Here is a 13,025-nt window from a genome sequence, read left to right as displayed (position 1 = left end):
AATTAAACCGAAATATCCTCTGTATTTGGAATTTTTGATCAATTAATTGATTTTGATACAGTTTGATATTCGTTATATAGTTCACGCCTTTCGATAACGCGATCTGTATTGTATAAATATACGAAACAAACATTTTTAAAAAAATCCACAGTTCAAACATATATTACAACGTTAAACTGATCATTTTAAATACTTATTTCAATAAATTAATACATATTAATATAAAATATGTTTATAATACATTTATTTTTACAAACGAAAATTAAATAAATTCTAATATGTAACCTTGAAATCTCTATTAAGTTCCAGTTGTGTTTAAATAAAACAACAGCATTACAGAAAATTAAATTTGGAAGGTAAGAAAAATAATTAAATAAAATCATCCATGCCACGGCAACAAATTACGATATGTTAAATAATACATAATAGCCTAATTATTAATATTAAAGGAGTAGTCACAAAACACAATATAATCTATATTATACCAATATCTTAATATCAATATAAGAAAAATATCGGAAACTATACTTATAATTTTTTTATAATTTACAATTTTTACTAATTTCAGCCGACTGTGAGGCGAGGAAACTTGCCCGGGAGCTTAAAGAAAAAATGTTTCAGTGCTTTACACTTCTTTTATGTCTTACAAAGTTCTTTTACCGTCTTGTTATTAAAGGTTTCCCCTCCTCCTCCCGAGCGCACTAAAATATGTTTTTTGTAAATTTTTTTAAAAATCTCAGTGCATTATTTAGAATGTTTAGCAAATAAGATAATTTTTTAAGAGTATTTTTTAATGCATTCAATTGTCGGTTCTATCTGTTTATACGTAGGCACGCGAAATTATCAACGGGCTTTATTATTTCTTATTATTTATATTTTCTTATTTAGGTTAAGCCCTCGGCAGCGTAGCAGATAGATGACGCAAACGCGTAAGGTGTATTATACATATATATACATGCAGAATTTATTTATTTTAGTTGTAGATGTCGACGGGGTGAGGAGGATGAGGGGTGAGGGTGATAAATTCATATAAATATCTATATTATGTAAATTAAATATAATACAGTTGTTTTATTCGCTATAACGATAAGAAACGATTATGAATGATGATAAATAATGGTCGTTCCGTGTACCACAGGTCGGGAACCGCTGCGCTAGTCCATCGATGTATATTATACAGCACCTCTTGTCGTACCCGTACCGTCTGGTCATTGCCAATAAAGACGTAGAGGACGTGGTTAAAGCCAGCAATTCTATAACGTACGATCATCCGTATATAGTTGTTGGACGCCAGTCTATAAATTATACCGTTTTCGCGGGCTGTTTTTGGGTTGATGTTTGTTTTTTCGACATCGTCTGTCCGGGCCTTGATACTTTTAACCGAAAGCAACGAAGACCAGTTTTGTGATAGTTGCACACGTCTTCTGTTTATTAGTGACGGGTTTAAGGATGGTATTTGGGAACCACGGAACCTACCGTTTCGCGAGCGTTGAACGTTTGGTTTTTACATTAAACACTGATTATATCATGTATTATTAACAGTTGTCCCGATTGGACGATTAAAAGAAGAATTATCACTTGACGGTGATATAACACTTCGTGAGAAGAGGGGACGACAAAGAGTCGAGTGAGCTCATATCTAATCAAAATATATGCACATTACGCAACTTAATTCCCTAACCGTTTACCCTAATCTAAGCTATTATAATTACGAATTATTCATACGGTTTTTCCTCAAAGTTGCGTATATAAGCACTTAAAGAGCGTCATTAGCCAAACAGCAAGGGTGCAGTAAAATTATCTATCACTATAATACATAATAATGGCGAATAATAATAAAAAATGGCCCTTTATATTTTACAGAAAACACGGTAAACGGTACATCTCATAGGTTTCAAACTTGGCAATTTCCATGTTCAACATTGATTCTAGTTACTAAATTTATCAACAAGACGGTGCATTACCACAATGGAATTTAGATGAACGTGGACTTTTAAACGAAACGTTGCTCAACCGTAAGATTGGTCGCAAAGGGTTTAGCGACTTGACACTTTGCAGCTAGCCCCCGAGGTCACCGGATCTCACGCCATATGATTTTTTCCCTTGAGGATATGTAAAAGGTAATATGTACGTTCCATCATTGCCAGAAACCGTCGATGAGCTAAAAAATCGGATTACAATAGCGGTGAAAACAATTACGAAAGATACATTGCAACAAGTATGAAATGAATTTGATTATCGATTATATGTCGTTCATGTGATCATATTGAAAATTTACAAGTGCGATTATTTAAATAACATGTTTTTCTCTTATTTAATGTATTTTTAATTGTTCTATATGTAAAATTTAAAAATGTACATGATAAGAATTTGAATTCGGATGAATCGATTTGAATAGCTCTGTATAACATACAGTGACATTATATCTATACGTACCTACTGTATGGTTAACGGTGTGTTTGTAGAGTATACTTATAATAATAGTAAACATGAAAAGATGTTTAGGGTACGGCTGTTGCACAATAATCACAACAATACGAGGTGTGCATTTTAAGTTTCATAACCTTTGCGATAAATGAGTGTCCGAAGTGTACTATTATCATCACGACGAGGGTGTGTTCAAGAACTTAAAAGACCACAATTTACATTGTTTCCGCAGCGTGTGGATCGGTTTTGGTTTCAACCGAATTGGACGATTCTGAATATCTTTGTAAACGTGGGTTGGCGCGTACCGAGTTCGTTGGCAATCATACTCGATAAAATTATTGTTTACTATTACAATAGAACCGAATGCTGAGAATGATTATTTGATAATCTAATGTTACGTAGCGGCCCTGAAATTATAGTTCAAACATAATTATATCGTTGTGAAAATCAATGTTTTCAATTATTACCGCACACAGTATCTATAAGTACTTACAGTATACCATGTAATTCTCTGCGGTGTTTAGTGGTTTAATTCCGTAATTGATTTACAATTTACGGACCCCGGGAAACGTATAAGCACTCGTGCTTGTCTCCGTGTACCGTTGAACGCGTTAAAAATAATCTTAGAAACAACCTTGGACGTTTTTTATTTTCATCCCGGGAAAACGAACAAAGACAATGCCTGTGTTGTAAAAAATTATTACATGCAATTTAAATGATTGGCGCCGTAAACAAGACCGGGACGAGAAACAAAAATACAAACGTCGCAATGCGCGGACTAGGAGGGAGAACCGTAAGCGTAAGAAATACAAAAATAAAACGGATCGTGATATTTAAATTTATTTTCCTTCGTAAAACAACCTTACGCCAATATTATTTTACGAATCGACGAACGAGTACTTATACTATCGTTCCAGGACCACGTGTTTGCTCGCGAACGGCTGTCGTAACACTGTTCGAAATCGCGGAAAACAATGCCTTTTTACGCGCATTCCGATCGGTCGAATCACACTGTGTAGCCGTCGGATGTTGTACGCGCTCCTTCAACGCGGTCACCCGAACGGGTATATGGTATCATAATTGCATCGGCCTCGCCAAACGTGTTTGCGTTAAGGTTCTAGATCGCGTTGCATATTTTTCCACGCCGTCGAATCCCGTACAATGATATCGACACAAATACCTACTGCCGGGCGGAATACTTTTCGCGTGCATCTACTATGATTTTAACGGTTGACGAAGGGCACGCGTCCGCTGTAGGTCCCGTTGGCGACTGCACGGACAGCCGAGTTCGAGATTACACGTTTACTTCTAAACTATTAATTTCCCCCCTCCCCCTCCCGACAAAAATCGTAGGCGTTATGCGATTAGGGGTGCGTGTGTGTGTGTGTGTTGATTTGTTGTTGTAGGTAAAGAATTTAAGTGCTCAATCAAAATAGAATTATAATGTCTATCGATTAAGAGTAACACAAATCGACGTTTCACGTACTTTTATACTAATACAATATTTTTTTTATACGGCTCGAATTACCTTGATTGAGACGTTATCGATTTGTCAATACGTTTCATTGAAAAAATAATAAATAAATCAAAATAATAACAAGTCAATCTTATATCCCGTATTGTTTGCAATAACTATAATGCATTTCTAAAGCGTATAATAATGGTTTAATCAAACTAATTAAAATAAGAAAACAACTATCGTTATTCTCAATCAAATTGAGTTGTAATAAAAATATTATTTATATCGTTTATAGTACATAAAAACAATGTAGTTGATACGGTTTTGGACTTTCACGATGACTTCTGATTACGATAACCATATGCTTGGTACACCTATCCACCGATGTTGTCCGGTTGAAGACTACGCGGGTCGGATGACCGGTAATCTTTCGTCGTGTAGGACGCACATCAGCCGGGGTAGTTTTTAACACCGCAAAGATAAGATACTAATTGTTGCCCGATAACAAATGTAACGCACGTCAATTGCACATTCGTTGTTTAGCATTTTCGTAGAGGTGTGTTCCGTAACGGGCCGCGCAAAATCCGGATTTACCGTGTTTTGTTGCAGAAGCCGTACACGATCGCTACCGCGGTCATAAATACGATAATTAACGAGAAACCTATATAACCACTTGAACGGTCTACAAAATTACGAGCGACAATATTATGATTATGATTTTATTTCGACTATCTTAAATTACTGGTTTCACTGTTCTACATGAAAATGTAACGTAAAAAATCTATTCGGTCGTCGAAAAACGCGTCCGGACGGTAACAATAGTACTTAAAGATTATTTTTTAAGCGAATTCAAAACAAAATAATGAAAACAATCGAGTTAGCGGTGGCCACCGAAACCTTTCCATCTGTATTCGCAAATCAGCTCCGTTCGCCCATGATTGCCCATTCTCAGGTGAAATAAATTCGATTTGCCCGTGGGTTAAAACGTTGCCTGGGTCTTATTGAAAACACCGTATAGGTTCGTCCGTGATTGAATGTGTATGCAACACGCGTACCGATCGCGTTACAATGTAATATGTAATGTTATTATTACGTCTCAGGCGTGCACGCGTACATCGCGACCATGCGAATGTCCGTGACCTACATAAGATGTTCTCGGATGATCCGAAGGGTTCAGATTATTTTCACGGACGGGATCCCCGTGGTTTATAAATAACAGCTTAAGAACGCCTGACGCGAACGATTTCTACGCCATGAAATACATCGATCGTAGTGTCGACAAGTTATTCGTGATCTGTACGTGAAAAAATTTAAATACCGCTCAGTCACCGGTTGATCAGAGCACATCCAAGTCTACCGGTTCGTTTTGAAATTTCGAGAACAATATCGAATACCTGTTACTGTGTACGTTATACGTGCACCGAGAAAGGATTATTCGAAAATCGCATTTTTGAGTGTATTCATTTTTTCATTTGTTACATTTTATTTTGTTTAATTTGGTTTGATTTTACCGGTCGACTTGATACGTGTATAAATTCATAACAGTATAAATAAATAAAAATAAATATATTAAGAATATTTCATCGTTTCAAACAAATTGTTTATTATTATTTTTTGCTTTAATAACGAAATAGTAATTGCGAGACTAGTAAGATATCTGCCTAGTGAGATTGGACAATTCTGCTAGTAATGTATGATAGCATGTACGTGCAATGAGTTGTATTTAATGGAAAAGTCGATAACAGCTGTATGTTGGCTGATTCAATGTTTGTAACGCCTACGCCGCGAAATGTTCGCAAGAAACAAATTCGTCGATCGCTACCGAAAATCAATAATTATATTATGTAACACGTCTGCGGGTGCCCGGTGAAAGAGATAAGGCCTATAATTGGGAGTACACGCATTGTGTAAGGTAAAAAAAGGTGCGCTGCGAAATTTAAAAAATGTGCGATCAAATCTATCAAATTCAATCGCAAAAACGGTTACTAGCATATGTAAATATTATAAAATTGGCCTGTAACTAAGTACAAAAAAAGTGACACATTTTTTATGATAAATATTTAAATCAGTTTTCCGAAGAGTGGATAGGGCTAATTTTAACTTCAGGGTACACTGTCGGCTAAAAACATTTAGTTTAAAATTTAGTGTGATGCTGAACGAAAAGTCGATAATAGTCGAGCCTGGCAAAGAGGCAGCAACGGATAAAGGGGAAACTGAGTAAATTGCAGCCTAGGATCCCCACGAATTTGGTCCACCTCAGTGTTAGTAATTTATAATTACTAATCATTTAACGGTCAACAGTGAGAAATCGATTTGACGACAAATTTAAACACGTTATGTGTACACCTGATAATATAGAACATATTAAACGTTTCTAATAAAATAAAAATGATATGACAAAACGTTAGCATGGTATATATATTAATGTATAAGCGAATAAATGTGTCGTTTTGTTTATTCATTTGGGGCCCACACAATATATTCCATCTAAGGTCCATTGAATACCTAAATCCATTCCTGGAGAAAAGTGGTTTTTTCTCTACCAGAATTTGAATTATATCGTAATGTTTTTTTAACACATCAGTAGGTACGTAAACGACGACGGATGATTTTTCCACTCGATGTAGACTTACATTCATTTTACACTACTGTTTGTTTTTCTTTCCGTAAGAATGGGACACGGCGACTATATACATTATAAATTAAGCGTTTTTATTTCTTAAACAAAGACAAATTACTCTTATTTACTCGTATATATATATATGTATAAGTGAATTGTGTTTTATCTTATTACATCCATGGCCTGAAAAGATAAGGCGAAGCACTTTCCCAATGTAACTCAGAACTATATGTATACGCTGCAGGTACGTTCTATCCCCGCATTTTTTTTTTTTTTTTTGTTTATTTCTACAGTAATGTAATTTAGAAAACTAATCAATTTAAATGGTAAATAAGGTTCACCTGATTTCGTTAAAGTTTACAGTGTTCATATCATGATGTGACGAACAAGCCATGGAAATAATTATGCGAAAAATATTCGTTCTCGGTTTTTTTATTTTTTTTTTCATTACTTCTATGATTATTATTATTATTTATATCTCTGTGTTTATACGTGCTCCAAAACTATCGGTATTTTTAATCACACAACCGCGTTAAAATATGTCACAGGAAGAGCTCGCGCGTATTTCATAAGTTTTGTTCTTTGCGTAAAAATATGTTACTCTAGCTCGGACGAGAAAAAGATTTTCACGGCGTAACGCGATGGATAAGTAATATCGCACCACGCTCGCTCTTCGAACGATTTTAAAATTTCAATAATTTAAACCACGCGAATAAACATTATTTCTGTTATCACGATAACGGCGTCAACTCGAGATATTGAAACTTTGACGATTCGAAAAGCTGGAGCTTTTTCAGTTTAGATTTTCATATGGGAATAACCGTGACGATATTCTACTTTGAAACGATTTGCACGATCCGTAGTAAAGACATAATTGCCCTAGAGAGAGTTAGAGAGAGAGAAAGATAAACATGATAAATTGCGTTAAACGTAAAACACGGTTTACGCCAAATGTTCATGTCGTATAAGTTATCGTGAACAACGTCGGATTGCACGCGTATCCGAAACAGAACGGCAAAGGGTGCAAAGGAAATCCGGAATCGAGACTTTTTGCGAACAGGAGAAACGAATGTTTCTGCGCGTTGTGGTGTCTGATTTCCAGATCCGTACGAAGCCACTTAACGCGATACGTCCGTGGTATTATGAATGAAATTAGACAACTGTGGAATCGAGATTACACTTAAGGTTTGTTTTAAACGTTTTGATTGTTTCCGCATGAATTACAAAACAAACTGCTAAACAATTCCATCCGGAACAATGGTTTTCACAGAAATTGCGCGACGACAATACACGCACGTCCGTCGTGTGACTTATAAAGTTGCCCAGATGGTATTATTTACAACTATTAATGTTGCGGTATGGAAGTCCGTACCATTCCACAACGGAATCATATTGATGTCGGAGCTTTCCGTATGAGCCATAATGAATATCGCCTATCCGCCATGCGTTGTTCGGCAGACATACGTCAGTCGAAGACGAACGGTCGTTTCCACCACCGGCAGTACCTGTGATCATTGATCATGAATAGGGAACGGATTTTAATGCAGATTGCATTTTTTTTTTTGAAAATATTGCTTTCCAAGCACGAAGTTTATTTCATACAATAAGGAATTAAAAAATGTAACTTTTATTTAACATTTTTTGACATTTTTACTGCATTTATATGTTGAATAATAAAAGTTTTAAAATAAAACTTAATAAATTAATTTAAAAAAAATATACATTAAATGTAAAACAAACTATTTTATATTCTACGTTTGTGTTTGTGGCATAAGCGGAAATCGGGGGAAGAGGCTTGAGGCATAGATTAAATATACAGTGTATATTTAATCTATGCTTTAGGGGACTAAGCCCCCCCCCCCCAGAAATATTAAGTACAGGTCTTAGCTACCCTAGCCCTAAAAATTGTTAAGTGACTAAAATTACAATAATTACTTTAATAATTATAGTAAAATACAATTATTGTTAAATACATTTTTAATAACTGAATTTAAAAAAGAATATTCTGTGATAAAAATTAAATCAAATTCATAAGATTTTATAAACTTCTTGTCATGACTTGGAACGATCGCAATTAATGTAATATTAATAATATGTAATAATACCCGTATAGGTTGTTTAATTTAATTAATTAATAATTTCTGTTTAGAATATCTACTCCAAAAATGATTAAGATAAGGCACCTAATTGTTATTTTGTTTAAATTGTTGATTAAAAATGTCAAATTGTCAAACTTCGTAAATTGCCTTGTTGAAATAAATAATTGCACACAATAGTATCTATAGGTGTAATAAGCAAATAATGCTCAGCCCCCCAAAAATTTCACCAAATGTCCGCTTATGGTTTGTGGTGCGTGCACACACTAAAAACGAACTAGCTAGGAAATAGCGTAATACAAATATAATAATAATTTGTACTTCTGAATATTACGATGAAATTATTACACCAACAAAAATTGACAATTCACACCATACTCGTATACATGTGTACTACACGCCATACTCTAAACAAATACGAATAACGCGAACAACAATTTAGGTAATCATCAAACATCAATTCTATTTCAGACTTACAGTATTGCAATAAATAACGACTTGGTGATTCGTAGAAGACCTATTACTTATTACCTATTAAATTATAATAATACGACGTATCTGCTTGGGACAATTTTAAAAATAGTATCCCAGTTGTTTACACTTGAACATTCAACATACTATACCATTCATGCATACCTGTCAATATGATATATTGTATTGTCTTTATTTAGATAAAATTAGATTAATTTACAATTTTGTATATTATTTGTGAAATTATTCCTGTAAGTCATAATTTTACTGTTAAACAACTAATGACAAAATTGAAATAACCACAAAAAATACATACAAAATGATGTGTCACATAAAGATTGTAAAATAAAAAAATTATACGGGTTTCGGGTTACAAACCAATATTTTATTCGGGTTTTGGTTAATTCGGGTGTTTAAAAAAAAAAAAATCATTCAGGTTATATGGATTTTGAGTGTTTGATTTTTTTAAGGATTTTTTAAGGGTGTTACGGGTTTGGGTTAATTCGGGTACAAAGCCCTGAGAAAAATGTTACATTAAGGATTATATCTTATGAAATAATACGTACGATAAATACATTTAAACAGTTGCGGTCAACAATGTTTCTGTTGGACGTACTTGTATTAAATCGGCATACGATGTGATTTAATATATTTTTTGAACATAAAAAAAAGATCCATAAGGTTATTTTAAAAACGATCACGAGTTGAGCTAGAGGGTTTACACACCGATGGTCAAGATTTTAATTCAAGATTTACGGGGTATAGCAAACAAGACTAGAGTTCTGAATGGAATAAACGAATTTGTTAAAATAATAAATATTTTGCGGTTGGAGCTGTTCTACTCCGGATCCTGTAAAACGATGTAAATAGTTTATAAGAAGTTAATGGTTTCACATAACTCCCCGATCCTTATAAATCCTTTTAGTTCGTCACTCATCATAATGCAATCTGATTAGAGTAACAGAGTGATTTCATAGTAAGTAAACGACCTTCAATATATTATAATATCATGCAAACTATAGTCATTAGCAATACACTATCATTAATGTTGGAACACTCTAGTATAAAAAAACTGTTTATATATTAAAGTTTATTCATGAGTTCTTCAACATCGATTTTCAATGTTAAAATGTTTAATATGTTATAAACTAATTGCTATCGTTGATATTGTTATTTATTTTATTTCTGAAACCATTATGATCATGACATTTATGGTATAAGCGCATTGGCGCGATCAAAAAATGATATTTAGTCTATGGAGGTTCTTGACGATGGGTTTGTATTACGTAAGTGGTTTTCTAACAATTAGCGTTCCCGATAATCATTAAAAATTATATATTTTCAGAAACACTTTCATTTACATGAAATACAAATATTGTTTCAAATCAATCAGTAGACTAGTATTTAATTTAAAATTATAAAATTTAGGTATTTTTACGGATATATAGGATAATACTGTGTTGACGTGTGCTATATTAGTATTTACAAATAAAATTTCAATAAACGATATGGCTGGGCCAAGCAGGACCGGCTTAAGATACGATCGAAGCGTACGACGGCAAAGGGCGCCAAAATGAGAAGGGTGCATGAGAGGCGCCGGAATCAGAATTAAATTTGATCAAATATTTATATATTAGTGAAAATTGGAGTAACATTGCCAGTTTCAAGTGCTACTATCAAACGAAGTTTTTCAAAATTAAAATTAATTAAGACAAGATTGCGATCTACAATGGTAGAGGCATAACTAGAAAGATTGATGCGCATAGCTTGTGTACAAGATATAAAAATTAACAAAGAAAATGTAATAAATACATTTGCAAACAACAGCAATCAGTTAATGCATTTATTAATTTAGATGATATACAGAGTGATTGAGTTTACGTAGAACACTCATTATTTCGCAAAGCAATGACTTTTTTAAAAATATTTCTTTTACATAATTTTTAATCAATATAAAACAACATTTTTCTATGATTAATTTTTTTTTATTATTATATTTTTTAAGTTTTCACTTTTTTACAAAATATCCCATAAAAAAATAACATTGTCATAAAAAAAATTAAAAACCTTTAAAATAACAATGATAAAAAATAATAAAAAAATATTTTTTTTTTCGAAAAATGTTGTTCTATATTGACTTATAATTATATAAAAGAATTATTTTGAAAAGAGCCATAACTGCGAAATAATGAAAGTTCTACATAAAATCAATCACCCAGTATATTTATTATTATTACCATTGTTATTTATTTATTAATCTACTTTAGTATAGTTTAAGTATACATTTATATCTGCACATTATATTTTTATTTTGTAAATAATACTATTTAATTCAAGTTCTATTATCTGTTTATAGTTGGAAATAAATACTATAAATAAACTTCTATTCAATTGCTCAACATTTTTTTAGAAGGTGGGTGGGTGGGTCTAACACCAGCGATTTTTCCCCATAACATGAAATATAGATCGGCGCCACTGGACGCGAGTAATGAGAAAGCCGTGCATGCAATTTAGCCTTCACAATGTATTTTTTTTTCACGCGATTCATATGCAGTCACACGCACAGTGCTAATTATAAAGAGGAAGGGCGAAGTGGGTATACTCTCCTCAGGTATTCTTGAGATAAGGGAGCTCTTAAAAAAAAGTCATGCCCCGTACTTGCACTTACGCAAGGGCGTTGCATTTTTATTAGTCCCGGGCATCAAATGTCCTAGACCCGGCATTGCGTATAATTTGAAAACCAAAAACAATTTTTAAAATGACTCGTGGTAACGGCACTGTTACAGTTTACTACCTCGGGAAAATTAGTAAATAACAATTCAATATCAATCGAGTATAATGGAGTGGAAAAATATGTTGTTTCCATATCGTGTATAAAAATACCTGCTGAACTGTACTGATCGAAGTTCATCCGCGTGAGAAAACTGTTTGTTATTTATTACAAGAAAATGGTGCAATTTGTTTGATACAATTACAATTGTTGATTGTTGATTTGATTTTTTTCTCGTCTACACCGTTAGTCGCATACGGCGGTTCTTAAACGGTCGAAGGGTTCGATTTTTACATTTTAAAAACTCATTTACAACTGATTTAACGCGACATACGTACGTTTGTGGACGACCGAACCGTGTCTAAATGTGAGTTGATATTTTGTCGACGACGCGCAGTTACAAAAAGACGTCGCGTATGTTCACTAATATTGTGTTTTGGACGATCGCGTGGGACGATACGAGCGAGCGTAGGTAAATGCGATACGAGCCGAGCGAGCGTAGGTAAACGCGATACGAGCCGAGCGCGGCGCATGAGACTAATAAAATAGGAGGTAAAACAGTTAACGATTATTTATTTTCAGATTATTTGGAATTTTCTCCGGAGACCATGGCGAACGGCCATTATTTTAATAATTATTTTTTTTTCTCTCATATAAATAATAAAAAATTTTACCGAAATGTAAAGAGCAGCAGCGCCAAGACGGCGATAAAATCTACACCAGTGACGGTTACCAGCGGCAGCCCGTGCTACGGTGCACAGGAGCACGTGAACGTCCTAAAAAAAAATTATTATACAAACAATTATTAGATTCTGTAGCGGATTATTAACGATTATAAGTGTTTAATTAACAAAAATATTTAAAAAAAAAAAGAGAGAAAGTTGTAGCTTTTTGCGTTTAGAAGTGTGTGCCTGTTAGTGATTAAATTATAACCGGAGCACACGTTCGTCATTCTCCGCGCGGTCGTACAAGAATTGGCTACGCGCACAGATACGTCCGTTAGTAATACGTTTGGAGCACAATCGATGTATTTTTATCGTTCCGTGCGTCGCGCGATCGTGGAAACAAGATTATTTATTTTTATTTTACCGTGACGAAGAGCTCGGAGAGCTTGATAAAATTAAACGTTGTTAAGTATACCTATATCTCTAAAAAGATTAATGTTTTTTTTCTCACCCGCCT

At 33.9% G+C, this 13,025-nt stretch overlaps 1 protein-coding gene across 6 annotated transcripts in view; it reads right to left on the bottom strand.

Annotated features, from left to right (window-relative positions):
- LOC112692074 (glutamate-gated chloride channel alpha-like) overlaps window positions 1-13,025 on the bottom strand; it is a 149,303-nt gene that overhangs the window by 102,786 nt on the left and 33,492 nt on the right. Inside the window, exon 2 of one of the 6 annotated variants that reach the window (XM_025566608.1) lies at window positions 12,518-12,619. The exons of 4 other annotated variants lie outside the window; for them this stretch is intronic. The gene's annotated coding sequence lies outside the window, so the exon portion shown is untranslated. Of the gene's footprint in view, window positions 1-11,956; window positions 12,306-12,517; window positions 12,620-13,025 lie in introns of those variants that run through there. One more of the 6 variants, XM_025566610.1, reaches the window with a different exon arrangement.

The sequence above is a fragment of the Sipha flava genome, unplaced genomic scaffold, assembly GCF_003268045.1.
Source record: "Sipha flava isolate LNK unplaced genomic scaffold, YSA_version1 70_pilon_pilon, whole genome shotgun sequence".
Lineage (NCBI taxonomy): Eukaryota > Metazoa > Arthropoda > Insecta > Hemiptera > Aphididae > Sipha > Sipha flava.
Note: the sequence above shows the minus strand (reverse complement) of the source record. Positions and strands in the feature narration are given on the sequence as shown.